At 38.4% G+C, this 15,793-nt stretch overlaps 2 long non-coding RNA genes across 2 annotated transcripts in view; one reads left to right on the plus strand and one right to left on the minus strand.

Moving 5' to 3' along the window:
* LOC120324345 overlaps positions 1-15,793 on the plus strand; it is a 141,115-nt gene that overhangs the window by 57,909 nt on the left and 67,413 nt on the right. The window lies entirely within an intron of this gene.
* Positions 1,131-4,955, minus strand: LOC120324347. Its single transcript, XR_005565597.1, has 3 exons — positions 4,741-4,955; positions 3,545-3,669; positions 1,131-1,246 (listed from the first exon to the last, which is right to left on the minus strand). It is a non-coding gene; the product is annotated as an uncharacterized LOC120324347 (long non-coding RNA).

Genomic DNA, 15,793 nt, shown 5'->3' on the forward strand with positions numbered 1-15,793 from the left:
CAATCATTTCCAAAATTACATTAAAACTTCAAATCCTGGTGCCCTGTTCAGTGAAAAAAACCAACTGTAATACTAAATGTAAAATGCACAACAGGATTCCACTCTCTTGACAAGAGGCCACAGAAGATTTGCCAAAATGATCAAATAATTAGAGAGTAAGAGGTAGTACAGAGTTTTATGTAAGAGAAAATTAAAATAGGAAAGTTGGTCATTTAAAAGTAAAGAAATAGAGTTATGTTCCTGCATGTCCCTGGAGAAACACACTATAGTTGGCCCTTCCCTGAGCCTGGGATTGGACTAGGTGACTTCTGGAGGTCTCTTCCAGCTTCATCCCTTTTGAGATTTTGTGATTCCTTCAAATATACCCCCAAGCCCAGGCATTATGTATTTAGAGTTAATTACAAGGTCTCATGCTATTATTTTCCACGAGAGCTCTGACCTGTTCAAGAGACTAATCTAAAACTCACTGAAGGCCATGGTAGTTTTTCCAATGGACTTCAGTGTGCTTGAAATCCACAGTTCATGTGATGGATTGTATCTATCAAATGAGGGAAAAAGACTCACTTTTGCTTTGAAATAATAATTATCACAGCAGCACGGAGCAGACAGCAAAGAGTACAGCTGTTGTTGTCAATGCAAATGTTATTTAACTTATCAACAGACAGAACATTAAACAAATCTAATTGGTAGTTAAACAATATATAAAATACCTATTTTATTCACTTCTCAGTGAGTGAAGCCCTGCATTATGTCTGTAGTCAATACAGGAAATTATCTGATCTCCCCACTGTGAATCAGGGCTTGTTCTGTATTACTTTGGTATCAATTTAAAATAACTTCTTTACCTTCAACTGAACTATTCCAAATTCATGCTGATCTGAATGCAATAGAAATGGGCCCATGATCAGGAAGGAATCAGCTGGGCTGTTATCTCTCTCATTATAGTTGAGTGCATAGTGAACATGGAAGCTAGTCCTGCACAGGTATTTATTCAAGGTTTGCAGTGTTTTAGGCTGCCAACACAGCATTCAATGCAGAAAAAGCTTTGCCTCTGTGAAAGGCAAAAAGGAATTGCTTCTGTGAAAATAAGGAACAATAAAGTATTTATTCTCTGATAGCTACTTATTTTTTTATTTTGCCTTTTAATTATTTTACTTACATGACAGTTCTTTCTCTCTCCTCTCTTCTAATGTGACATCTATTCAGTCTTTTGGGATTCAGCTCTCTGTCCAGTGAGTGGCATTTCCTGAAATTATGGTTTCCCATCAGTTTGTGTTTCTATGAAACAACTAGTTTAAATAATATTCAGTCAAAAAAGCAAAACCAAAATCAAACTAACAAAACCCCTAAAACAAAAAAACAAACAAACAAAAACCAAACCAAAACAAACAAGAAATCCACACAAAACCCCACAAACAAACAAACAAGCAAACAAACAAAAACGCAAAAAAAATGAAAAACCAAAACAAGGAATTGTTGCTCCTAGACTCTAGAAAACTGGAGAGCCATTACTGAGTCTCAAAAAAAAATTTCTCACTGCAGAAACCACAGTATACTTTCTGGATTTGAGTCCAATTAACTTGCTTTTATCTTTTGGCTTTGTAGACATTTTTGTGGAAAGTCTGAGTGAAATGTCAAAGGGTTGATAGAAGAAAGCACCTTAGCATTTTCCAGATTTGTCTCCTTCTGTATCCTATGATTTCTTACACTTACTGATTCACCTCATCTCAGCTCAGGTATTAAGTTCTTGGCAGAAAGGCCATTGGTCGGCCCTGTAACTTTACAGTCAAAAGTAACAGACTCCTCAAACCCTGATTGTGGTCTCCGGCAGGTATGTAGAGTGGATCTATACAGATCTGTAGTAATGGGCGCAGCTACTACTGAGTGCTACTTTCACAAAAAGCTGGTATTTTCTAACTTTGTCGAGCAACAAATTGACCATTACAAAAGCCTTCAGAAATACATTGAGTGCTACATAGTGGCACCAAAAGTAGATTAAAACCTCAACTAAAGCAATTTTTAAAATTTCAATACCATGAGGAAGCTGTGCATGCTTTGCTAGAGACTCACAGCTTTTTTTCTTGGAAAAGAATACAAGTTTTTATCTTTGGGATATCATGAATGTAGAAGTAATGAAAGTTTTAAGGTTAATGGTCTTTTGTCTATAGGGAGTATATTTTAGTTCTGTCTTGTATAAACAACACTTATATGTCAGTATGTTATGTAACTGGAAATTTCTGACCAGAAGTGTATTGACACTCGCTAGTTTATCTCACTTTTTGGCAAAGAGGGAAAGATACTGAAATGGAATTCCCTGAGTAGCAATAAACTAAAATTGTACCACATTTTATTTTGATGGCACATTGTATTATTTCAGTTGCCTTTTCACCTTACCTTCCTAGTGGAACAATTGCCTTTGGAAGACTGATTCTTATAATTGAAAGCAAGAAATAGAGAAACTCAGCCAGAAGATAGTTCAGAGTCAGAAAAAACAAATAAGGAGTTGAGTTTTTTATAAATTACACACAACAAGCTGTTGCTAATATTAAATAGTGTAAAGTAATCTGAACCTTTAACATATACAAAGTTCTAAAAGACTAAGAGGTAGAAAAACTGGAAAATGTATTCATATTAACTTTTGAATAAGTAAGTTCACAGGTACATTGCAGGATTTTAGCCTGCTGTCAAAACTGCAGCCAGAACCAGAGCTGTTAGCCCAGGAGCTGCAGGAGCCTGCTAGCTCATCTCTTGATTTTGTTTCTAAATGAAAAACTTCTATTACCAGGATAATTTAAGTCAAATTTCTTAAACTAGGTACTGTGTTGAGTCTAAAACAGGAAAAAATTATTAGTGGTTTTCAAAGCAGTGTATTAATAGGTTATATAGTGTCACTGTTGGGATATGTACAATACTAGCTCTGTGCCTCATTTTGCATCATCATGTCACAGCAACACTTTTGCATAGTCTTTCCATTGCTAAGAAGGAATAGGAGTGGAAATGGCTGGGTACTGATCTTCAGCACCTCCCAACCTGTCCAGCACCTTCCAAAGGTTTAAAAAAGTTCAAAAGACCATCTTTACCTGTTTTCAATGTGATTGCAGCACATTCATCTGGTAGAAGATCTTAAGTATAGCTATCCAAGAAAAACTATAATACATATATACTTATCTTTTATTTTCATTAGTTTGGTCCTTCCCAACCACTGTGACAGCCCTCACTGATGTGGCATAAGTCAGATGAAAACAAAGTAAATCCTGATCTGTGTTTGCACCATGGAAAAGAGCTAAGAAGTAGCACTCTTGGGTTAGTAAGGAAAAGAAGAAAGCAAGAAGTTGGAGACAGTAAGGCGTAGTACAATACTACTCTTCTCCAATCGACCAAGAGTTGTGATGGCCAATGTAAATTAGTCATTGGTTTAGACAAGCACTGAACAGAATTTGATTTACACAATCAGTAGTTCAGATAATGTTATTTTGCCATGTCTTCTCTTTTTTGCTAACAGTCAAATCTGGATGTTAGGATAATTCATAGGTTACTGGCTTACCCCCAGGAAGGGCATGGTTTTCTGATGATCCAGGCTGCTTGAAATTCTCTTTTTCTTGCACGTTATGCTGTATAGATAAGGTCAGGACAAGTGTTTTTCCTATAGCAGGCTCCTGCATCTCATCCCTGAATGGGAAACATTGCATCAAGCATAACTGGGAGACAAGGATCATAGCCTGCCACTGCACAGAACTACATACCATGTCCCATCATTTCTACTCCACCACTTTTGCCTGTTGGAAATATGACAATCTTAGCAATATGGATCTCTTTCTCCAGTGAAGGATTTACATGCATTAAGTCTAGTTCTCATTGATATGTGTTTGATAGTGCTGACTCTCATGAAGGAAGAGTAGTAGTCAATAATTATCATGTATATTAGGCCCACTAACCCATTCTCACTATGCATTCCTGACATTGGTTAAAGTAGTAACAATTTGTGTGGTGCTGCTGCCCAGAACCTGAAATTCTTTCCTATTCTCCATGTTTTCTCTTAAAAAATGTGTGGGAAGGTGGGAAGTCTTTAGCACCATTAAATCACGGATCAAGATATCTCCAGCTAATATATTATCTATAACTTTTCTTAATAGAATGTAGAAAGAAAGGCAGAGTATGGCAAAAATAACTGTTTGCCAATACAGTCAGTTCATGCTTTTCCTCATTCTGCCTGTTCTAGAGGGAACTTTGTTAACCAAGTAAAACTGGGAGACAAACTAAATGTTGATAGGTATGTTTCTTATTTCACCATCCCATCATTAATTATTTCGTGTAAATCAAAGGAAGGTAAAGACAAATTGAATGTTTCCAACATGTTAAGCTGAACAACTTTAAAAGACAACAGAGAAGGGGAAAAAAAAAAAGAAAAAAAACCTCTATGCTTCAAATGAGATATTTGTCCGTGTTTGCTTGTTCAATTGCTCAGTCATTTTCACTATTGCCTGCAGCAGGCACCACCCACCCATTGCCTAATATGATATGCACATCTGAACTCCCCCCCGACCACTTTTGATTCTTTCACTGCATGTCACAGGAAGGCATGAACAGCTATTCCATTATCGTTGCTTTGATTTCCAAAGCCCCCTTAATTTTCAAATTAGTAAACAGTAAATTAATTTCATAAATAGTGTATATACATTATATAAGACATATACTTATCATTAAGCATTCATTAAACTTAAAGGAGAATATTTCACTCACTCTTCTGTTTACAGGCCCAATCTAATCCTAACTTCCATCAAGACAAAACTCACAAACGTATGCAAGATTGTTCCGGTTTGAACAAAACCTTGCTAAATGAAGAAGAGTTTTCCAAGGAACAAATGATTGTAGTTCTGTGACATAAAGGTGGTGGCATGAATATGTGCCACGGCCTGAGGGAAACAGGGATAGGGACGCGGCACCACACAAAAGGGTGCAGGCGCAGGTGAAGGTCTGGGTGCAATACCAGTTTATTAAAGGCAAACAGGGACTTATATAGGGTAAGGGTGAGGGGAGGATTCATAACTGGGGCGGAGCGTGGGATTGACAAACCAGGGTAAAACAGGATTGGGAGGCAGGGGAAAGGTGGGTGTAACTTATGGGTATCCAAGGGAAGGGACCAATGGGGGCTCACTCTGCACTGCGGCAACTCTCAGCCAGTCAGTGACAGAGGAGCGGGAAAGCAGGGGAGAACAGGGGAGTAAACAAGTTTTGGCAGGAAAATCTGAGGGACTGAGGGGAATAACATTGGGGTACATTAAACTTATTATAAAACCAATGATGAACTAGGGAATAACAGTCAGTCCAATAAGATATCAGTCCATTCAGGCTCCATAAATGTCTCTCCATGCTTGAAATCTCTCCCATTCTGATTTTCCGTCCTCCTCAAATATGAATATATAGAATCTTTCTTGCTGTAGAATTCAGAGCAATCTTTCACCAGGAACGATAATCATATTTTGAACCTAGAATCTGAGAACTGACAATGATAATAGACAATACTTTGCTGTCATCTGTCATATGGCAGGCTCTGAATTATAGAATCATTCAAGTTGGAAGGGACTTCCAGATGTCACCTAATTCAGCTCCTTATGCTTTTTCAAAAGCAGGGACAATTTACCTCACCTTGCTTGGGACCATGTCCTGTTGAGTTTTGAATATCTTTGAGGGTGGAGATCGTGCAACATCTCTAGACAAGCTGTTCCAGTGGTTGATCACCTTCACTGTGAATTTTTTGTTCCTAGCATCTAATTGTAATTTCCCATGTTTCTTCTCTCTTTTTGTTTTGGCAACAAAGACATCTTAAATGAGAGTCAGACTTTTTCAATGTCAGTTCCTTCAAATGATAGTCTGCTACTACTCATTCTAGGGAAAATGTTTAACATTGGAGATATTTGGAACGCCCAAAGCTAACAAGCTAAAAAAAGGAAACAAGAATGCTATTAAATCCAGCTCTGTATATTCAGAAATGAAATGTACTGTGAAGAAACAGTCTTGAACAATTTTTCAGCATCTGGACAGAAGGACAAAATATTCAAAATGATGAAGCTTTCATAATGAACCGACATAATATGTTTCGCAAATGATAGTTCAGAACCAGACTGCATCAGGTACATGGCTTTGGTTTTTACCGCGGTTGGGTGATTACTCAGCTTTGTCTGCCACAAACCAACTGTCAGCTAAGAGGAAGGTCACTGATGATGGTTCACAATTATTTTGGTTTGTCCAAGTAAATTAAGGGTTAGGAGGCTTTTTTTTTTCAAACGAGTAAAATCCATTACAATTATTTTTGTAGTTCCAGTAGAGGAGGCTGACAGCAAATATACTTCATTTCTTCTTTGTCTTATTAAAACATGGCTTTTATCCAGGTGACTCAACTGATATATGAGTTTACAACTCCACAGGCTTACAGATGCTGCAAAAAAAGTTATTTATTCATGTCTGGGCAAAAATAATTACAGCCTTTTCAGATGAGTAATTTATTCAAGTTCATTCAAATGCTTAAATAATGCAAATGTTTTAGTGACATGAATATGTTTACCCATGCCTTAACAAAAGAGAAATAAATTACTTATCCTTTTCCAAACTCAGTGTTTATAGTTGTAAAATTAAAAATTGCAGTACCTGACCTTCATTCACATATGTCTGACAGAAATCAAGATTTAAGGTGACTTTTCTAATGACTCTGCATAGCCTTAACTTTCCATTAGGTTTTTGTGTTGTAACACTGAGATGGCTGTGACAATAAAACTAAGAATTTAAGTAAGCAGATCCACTGTGTTATTAACTTCCTTCAATAAATGAAATGGCCTTTGGGAGAATATTTTGCAGATTGAGAAGGACTGCTTCTAAATTTGCCCACCACAGGATCTAAAGGTGAAAATATGGCCATCTGGACATCATCCACATAACAGGAAGCTACTTGCTGAGAATAGAAGGAGAGCTCCCAACAAACAAGGAAGACTATGAACAGTTATTTTTGGGAGGGATGTAACATTAATCTCTTATTAATGCATGCTGAGAAGCCTTCTTTTGCAAAATTAGAATCTGAGCTGGAAATATATAAATCATAAATCAAAGGGTCCCATACTGCGTGATGATTTTTTTAGTGAGTTGCCACCTGCTTTGAGGATCATGGTGGGTGTAGGTGGATGTAAGTGACATATGTACTACAACAGAAGCCAGAAATGCTAAAGTGGTCAATGGGATGTAATAATCTACAAAATTATTTGGGTTGACCACTCAAAGCTTCTCAATCTTTTAAGCATATTTGGAAATACTTGCTCCAAACAACACTCTCCTAGTGTCCATTAACAGGTTGCCTAGTCTAGCTTCAAATATCCTATACATAACTGCATAATATTTTCTGGGATATTTCCTATGGATCTGCATGCTATTTGCATACATGCTATATCTGCGTGCATGATTGTCTGTTTCTCCATCTAAGATATTTGCCTTAGTCTGTAGCCTTCTCCCAGGTTAAAAAAGGAAAGCTAAAGGGAATGAGTGTCAAAGCACCACCCAGAGATGCAGTCACTGGTGCAGGGTATAGCTGAATTCCTGTCTAGGCTTCATCTTTGCCCTCATGGCAAACTGTCTACAATGATGGGGTAGAGACTAGAAATTCTCCACAGCCAGCTTCTCTTTATTTCTTTTTTCCTTTCTCTTCTTGTGTGGGAGCAAATCATCTGGGATAAGGCTTTCAAGCAAAGTTCATTTGAATTAAATAGTTATCTTAACTCTTGAACTGCTCAATGCACCTCTTAGGAAAGGGCAAGGAGAAAAAGGCACCAATTTTTCTCTGTTTAGCCCACAGTGCAACTACCTTAACAAACCAGAAAAAAGATATTTCCACTGTGAAAATTTCCCTCCAACAGATTGAAGACCAGTCTTGGGATATAGCTAGGAATTAGGCAATTTTTGACCTGAGCTGCTAATCTAATGGCTGAAGTTTAAGATTCAAAATTCTCAGAAAAGCACTGCAGATTGGGGAATTGGTGAACCTATTTCTTACTACCTGCTAGGAAGAAAAAAGCTGGTGGTATTCTTACAATGTACCAAATTTCCCTCCTGCATGTGGTGACTGTCTCATACTGCTTTCAGTCCACTAGTAGGCTAAAATACCACTACAATAAGCCCAGAGGCCTTAACATGAGGGAAAGATAGACAGATTCCAGCTGAGAAACTTGGATATAAGAACAACCTAGCAGATGATAGCCAAGTGCAAATAGCTAGTCCTGTAATGATCTGCGAAATCTGTTTCAACTCCTATGAGTTCTCTTTAGTACTGCAGACTCTCATATGTCTCAGGTTCCAAACAGTAAACTGGTTGAAGCTTTTGTCTATCTGGGTATCTTCATCTATGTAGAGGTAGAAAGTGATAGAGGGCTAGAAGAAGAAGGCTGCGAGTCTCTGATAATCACTCCTTCATGTGGAAGCTCTGCTGGATGAAGTGAGTGGCAGCTCTGCAGAAGAGACAGGCTAGGCAAGGGTACCTGTAACTAATCCATCAGTCACCTGGCAAAGCAGAACAGGGGGTTGTTTGTCAAGAGGAGCTGGAATTTATTTTTTTCAAGGATTTAAGGCTGGTTGTTCTAGACAGGAAAAATGACAGAAAAGGAACAAGATGTGGAAGAAAAATTCTGCCCAAGTAAAACTTGGAGGATTTTGACCAGTTCCTTAAAAACACACCATAAGAAGCAAATAAAAATACCCTGGACCACTGAGGAAGGTAGGAAATTGAAACCAGGAAAGGCATATAGGCATTTTAATTTTCTATCTCACCTACTGTGAGTTCGTTTCCAAGTTCACAGTTCATGAATAGGATAACGTCACTTGTTTCACATGGCTGTCTGCATTGAACTTGCTGACTAGTCAATACATATGATGGCATAGACAACAATTGCCAGGTGTTGCCAAGGCTTCAGCTATACAGTGCCTGCATGCCCATTGCCCCTGAGAGCATTTGTCCCACTTGTCTTCACCACCCTAGAGCCCACACTATAATAGCACTGATAGTTTCTCTATGAGCAAAAAAATTATTAGTGTCTTTTCAGGGCACTCGAAGTAGTGGTGAAGACTAGGGAGATCAATACTCTACTCCAGAAACTTATGCCTCTGGAACGGTGAGGGTCAGCACCCTTTGTTGGTCACACACCAAGAACCAAGTATGCCACATATAGTATGATGAAGTCCTAACCAAGCTCCTTTCCATTCCAGACCAGTGGCAACAGCACAAATGAGAGAGTCAACAAAGGTTCTGGGGAATGCACCACATCTCTCCCTACCTTCTCCCCAAGACAGTGAGGCTTTTCATTAGCCTGCTACAGTGTAGTGCCAGTAGCACATGTGGTACCAAAGCCATCAAGCTGCAACAACAGATAGGAAAAACTCACCTCCTCACTCCCTCTCTGACATATTCATGCCTATATATTAAAGTGTCACAATTGGCTGTCTTGTGGGAAAATGAGAACCTGGAGGTTTTGTATTTCTCCCATAATCCATACAACTGGAATATGCACATCGTCTCTATGTTGCTCCTTCTTTTACTTCAGAATCAATTTAGTCTCATTTATGTCCTTTTCATAAATATGAAAGAGTGGGGGGAAGGTAAGCATATCAGTGAAAAAATTCTCAGCTGCAAACAACATGAAAAAGGATTTAACTGAGGAAACCTCAACTTCCTTCTGGATTCACTATACAAAAAAAAAAAAAAAAAGAGTTAATGTGAAATGTAAAATATTTCTCTAAAACAAAGAGTTAATATAAGCTGTTTCAAACCCTGATACTGTTCTGGGAAATGTGTACAAGGTATAGTATACATGTATTGTATTTATACTGTGTGCTACTTTCCTCACCTATTAAATATCAACCACAGCTCGATGCAGTTAATACAGCCTGAAACTTGGACAATCCACTTAATTGTTAATGAATAAATTTTAAAGATAGGTCTGCTTTGATTAAGACACTTCTTAGAACCCCAAAGAAAGTCCAAAGTGTATCTGGGCTGGTAAAGGGAGAGAATAATTTGCTCCTGGAGTATCAGTTCAAATCCAGCCCAGACCAGTAGTAACCTGAAATTTTTATCTTCTAGAAGTTACTTGATCGCATTATTCCCAATAGACAAGTGTGTCCATTAGAAATATGCAACAGCTTGCACAAATCAGCTTCTTGCTGGCATTCACAAGAGTGAGCCTGGGGAAAGTGTGTGGTTGGAATCTAAATGATTCCTCCCTCAAGGTGGTCTGGCCAGCATGGATAGAGGCAGTTTAATTTGAAAGAGAAGCTTGAACTTTGTACTTAACAGGTGAATAAATGGAAGGCTTCGGTCTGCAGGACTGTTAGATTGGTAGTTTTCACAAACACTTAAATTGCATACCACATCTGAGTGGATGAAAATAAGATGTAAATATCCAGGAGCCAGTGCCAAGTCCAATGAAATCAGAAACCAGATTTGCACTATTTTGGTTCTGTGCATCAATATAAAAATACATCAAGATCTTGTTGCCTCTAAATATGGTTTGTCATGTTTTTTAAAAGATACAAAGGACATCAAATCTTTATCCTGTGATCTGCCAACAAATAGGAAAAAAAAAGACACTTAAAAATGGTTTCTGTAAAACTTCAGATATTTATATAGAGAGGGGTTAATAAGACACTACCGTTGCCATCAACAGCAGTTTCTCTCTGCTGATCATGAGCACTTTACTGAGAATTATAAGCAGCCCACTCCTGTGTCTACTGTGTATACTTACTGATGAATCATGCCAGTAAGGCAATTTATAGAGCCCTCAGAGTGTACACTGGACAAGTCTGAAAGCAAATATTGGACATTGCATAAGTTTATCCTGAACTATTTTTTTAAATGCAATAGCCAAGATATATTTATACCAGCATAATTTAAAAATGTGTTGAACCTCCTGAGCTGGGAAGGAAATGAGGCTATTGCTTTCTCAGCTGGCTGACCAGGGCAGAAGCTCTGACTCCAGCAGGGTCTGCTGCTAGCACCAGGCTTTGCTGTCATCTAGGGCACCTCCTGGTTCAGGAAGGTGAGCTGCATTAGTCTACACCGCTGACAGGCGTTGTAGACTAATGCATGTAGTCTATACTCCTCACTGTGAATATGGGAAGCACCAGCTGTAAGGAAACATAAATTGTACAGTGGGTTTGGTTTTGCATATCAAATATATGCAGCATATTATTCACAAATTACCTTAATTAATCCTGATGAAATCATAATGAAGAGAACATTAACACAATAGATTTATTTGGAGGAGGTGAAATTTCAGACCTTCCTGACATTCGCATTTGTGACACATACCATAATGAGAAACAACCACTAAGTGTTCCCCTTGCAATGCAAACATTAGCTTACCCAAAAATAAAACAGAAGGTCATCTTAAAAGTCTGATTTTCTACAATGAACAGCTATGCTTTAAATGACACACAACAGCATGCAAGTATTAGAGCTATTGTTTTCATAAAGCTACTCTGCTAGTGACTATTCATAGCCACCCTTTGGCACATGATTCCTTTCCCAAGCGACTTTCCAGTTTAGGTTTCCATAGGCTACTCTTTGACTCTAGCTAGAAGAATCCATGCATGTATATTATGAAACTTCATTATCCTTTCTTTCTTTCATGAATATCATTCTTTACAGGATATGTTCTGTGGCTGCTCTGTGCCAAGACAGCATTATTTGCACTACTTGACTAACAAGGTTTCACCACAGAGGTATCACAGGGTTGTGCAAAGTTACACCTTTTTTTCAAAGGCTTGACGGAAGGCAACTTTTGAAGGCAAGCAGTTGGACCTTTGTGAAAGTCCCCCAGCAGGCAGTGTAATCTAGCACATCCCCTGGGCTTGTCCCAAGCTGGTTACTGACTGCCACGAAAGGCACCTGGGAGCTCAGTGCAAGTCCCTATTCGCAAGGCTTGTGAGTAACTGCCAATGCCAAAACCCAGGATTATACAAACAGAAAACATAATCCAGTGCAGAGTCAAGCTCATAAGACATATCTCTCAGCAAAATTGGAAACTATTGTGTAATTTCTCACCCGGAGTCTAATGACGTTCATTTAATCAATCCTGTCCTTCAAAGTGGTAGAAACTGCTAAATTTACCTTTTTTATCTTCTTTCTCTCAAACAAGACCATGTTTTTCTATTTAAAATGTGACAAAATCAAAATGTACCTCTAGCTTTTCGTATCTGCAGTGTTGATTCTGCAACACCTCCAGCTGACTAGGTAAAGTGGTGAGGATGTCAGAAAAAAATTTTAGGGGAAAATGTAAAAGATGCAGTTTCATTATGCAGAAGTAATACACTGGCTATTGCAGGAAGTTCTGCAGTCTTCTGGAAAGAAAAGAAAAGCAGCAAAGTAGCCTTGGAATAAAATATCCACTTTTGACCACCGTAGAAGACAGTCCCTTCAGGTCATTTTAAATGGCTATAAAAGGTCTTCACTTCACACTTTCCTCAAGTATACACAAACAGGAGACTTTTATAACAGTTTATCTTTCATTTTCTTGTATATTTGTACTCATGGCTTGTGAAGGCCAAAAATGAGTTTGTATCGTGCCCAAGTTTATATCCATCTGTCACCGGCACTAGAGGCTGCTGCATTTTAAATTACTTCAGCATGCTGCTTTCACAGTGACTCAGCTCTGACAGGGGTGTCCACCCTGAGGATGAGAAAATGATTCAGTATTCATTAGTCTACCTTAATGCAGTCTCTCCTCAGCAGGAGAACAGCCAATCTTGTGCCTTATCTGTGGCTGCTTCTGTGATTTATCCACTGAGGACTGACCTACAATCAAGTACTGTACTTAAAACCTTTTGACAGGCAGTTAGTTGCTGAGCTAAATACACCCACACTAATTTCAGACCTTGCTTTTTTTTTTCAATCTGAGAGCTCTCTATGAAGTATTTGAACAAAATAAGTCAAAGATACTGCTTAGACATATATATTATTTTCATAAATCAGAGGCATTCTGTTTTCTACAGTTATCTTGTGTGAGGGTTTTTTGAAAAAAATATTGAAAGACTGATAGTGCTCTTTGTATATCACTTCAAAGATGTGTGCCCCAACTTCTGAAGAATTTCAGAATGGTGTTCTAATATAAAATGAAACCATTAAAAACCCAGATCCTGCTGAACTTTTTCATTTGTGAAGGTGGAAAAACAGAGTCTGCTTAACTAAGGAACAGAGCGAGAGAGAGGTGTCTAATTCCAGAACACTGTTCTCAAATATACTCTCAGGCACATGGTGTGACTCTTGGGGATGGTCCAGTGCAGGGCTAAGGGTTGGACATGTTCCTTGTGGGTCCCTTCCAATGCAGCATATTCTGTGAAATAAATCTGAAATTGAAATATTTTGGATGTTGCCAGCATCAAGAGGCAATCTAAAATGCTTTCCAAGAGCGTCTGATTTTATAACAAGACACAAAGAGGGGGAATAGAGTGACAAACCTGTCAGTTTACCTATATAAAGAAGTCCTCTTTCTATTCCCCATGCTGATATTTCCTTGTCAAACTTTTTTTGTGTTTGCAGGTGGAAGGGCAGAAGAGAGAAGGCAATAAGCTGATTTTTGTTTTGCTTTGCTTTGCTTTCAAGACTCTCACAAGTATGATCTTTTTTTCCTAGCCTGGGTTATGCTGCAGTTGTGGAAATAATATTCTCAACAAATATTCTGAATCTCAGTAGATTTTCTGCTGTATATTTACAGAACCTTTAATTCAGTTAATATGTGGCACTTTATTCCAGTTTAGAGAAGGCAGGACAGAATGCCTCAGCCCACAGCTAGGGGAAAGGAGAAGGATGAACCCAGAAGAAGGCTAATTTTTAAAGTATTCTTTGGCCTTATGTAAATTTAAATTCAGAGATAGGAAAAAATATGACATTCTTTCTTGCCTAAGGATGAAATTATTGCATTCCTTATGAAGCTAGATAGATTTAAAAGATTCAGGTGCTTTTGAACACCTAGGCAATTTATAGATAACAGTTTTTCATATAATCCCATGATTGAAGAGTAAATGAATCTGACAGCCAGCATCTCGGCAAGGTAAGGCATCAGACTAATTTTTTCTCCAGTGTCAAGTCAGTGTCATTTTTGGGGAGTAAAAATAGCCCTATTTGAGATCAGTTTCCTGAGTTACTCCTGGCTTCAAGAGAAAAAGGAGAGGAAGCAGCTCATAACTAATAGAAACATAAACATGTTTTGATTGGTTTTAATGTCTCTTCCTTCTGTCAACTCCAAGCACTATCAGATGGAGTTAGCATTAGCTGTTTATCAGATAATTCTCACAAAATTTTGTACATCTACAGACCACGTAAGTTGTGAGATATTTTTCAATAACCTTTTCTTAAATTTGGCAAAGTTTCCCCTATCTCAAGAGTAATAAGGGGTTTTGTTGTTGTTGTTTGGGCTTTGAGGTTCTTTGCTGCATAAGAGGAACCCATGAAATAAAACCCATGGCATTGAAGGCTAATGATGGAATGTATGTGCACTCTACCAATTCTCTGTCTTTCATATCAATTTTATTAAATTGGTACTGTGTCATTAGGGTGTTTTCCTTTTAACTAATACAACTTATGTTTTAAGTAGCTCTTTTAATTTCTCTGTGTGTGTGTGTAGAAAGTAATCTTCTGTATCATATCAAATGGAGAGCTGGTACTTCACAATGTCCAGCAGTCATTATGCAATCTAGAACTCATGTAAAAAGGTCTAGTGAGGTTTCTCGAGGCCTTGGTTCTGAAAGAACTTTAAAAATCTTGTTTAGTGAGAGTTTATTTCTCTGTATAAGCAATAGATGATTTGTATGCACCTGAACGTTACCATTTTTAAGACTGCCAGACAAAGCCAGTAATAATGATTTGTATGTCTGGTATGTATCGGTATTTTTGAACCTTCTGCTTTTCAGATAAGCAGATGGGAAATGAATGAACGCTGTGAAGCTCTATAGAAGCATATGAAGCATAAAGACACATAAATAATGTGGTGTAAACCAATGTGTTTTGCTAGCCTCCAATTTTAACTCCTGTAAGCACTACAGCAAAGAGATTGGTAACATGTACTGACTAAGGCTATGTCGCGGTTTGAGAGCCCCAAAAATCCAATTTCCAATTTCTAAGCCTCCCCCAATTTACCTCAACACCGAAGAGAAGTTTTCAGGCAGGCACAACCCAGTATAGGGGAAGGGAATATATAAAATTTATTACTATACACAAATAAATACTATAGGAACTAAGAAGCAATTATATACACAATATTAACAATCCTACCACCCCCTGAGCCCTCTCACATCAGTTCAGGAGAAGCCCTCAGGCCGATAGTTAAAACAGTCTCTCTCTCATTGGGGTATCAGGGAAAAGGGGCTCTTCTGACCACCCCCACCAGTCCTCAGCTCCTCGTTGAGGTCTTATCTTCATCATGAGGTCCAAGAAGGTAGCTCTGAATCCTTCCTCCTTGGTTCATGAAAGTTTCCTCCCTAGAGAGTCAGATGTTCAATTTCTCACTCTCCAGGGTTTGCAGGGTTCCTGGGCCTTGCTTAGTTCTCTTTACCCCAAATAGTTTTCACCAAAAAGTTCTCACCCAGAAACCTCTGCTGGCTGTTTGGCTCTCTCTCTGTTCCGTAGCTGCTGCAGTTCAGCTTGGCTTGTCACATGCACCTGTCCTGGGAATCATTCCTCCTCTGTCAGTTTTCGGCTGCCCCCCATCTAAATCACCACAGGGGCAATTCCTGAGCCTCTTGGCCCATCTCCAGTTCTTGCCTG

The sequence above is a fragment of the Pipra filicauda genome, unplaced genomic scaffold (genome assembly GCF_003945595.2).
Source record: "Pipra filicauda isolate LSUMZ 115617 unplaced genomic scaffold, ASM394559v2 scaffold4_size7858003_pilon, whole genome shotgun sequence".
NCBI lineage: Eukaryota > Metazoa > Chordata > Aves > Passeriformes > Pipridae > Pipra > Pipra filicauda.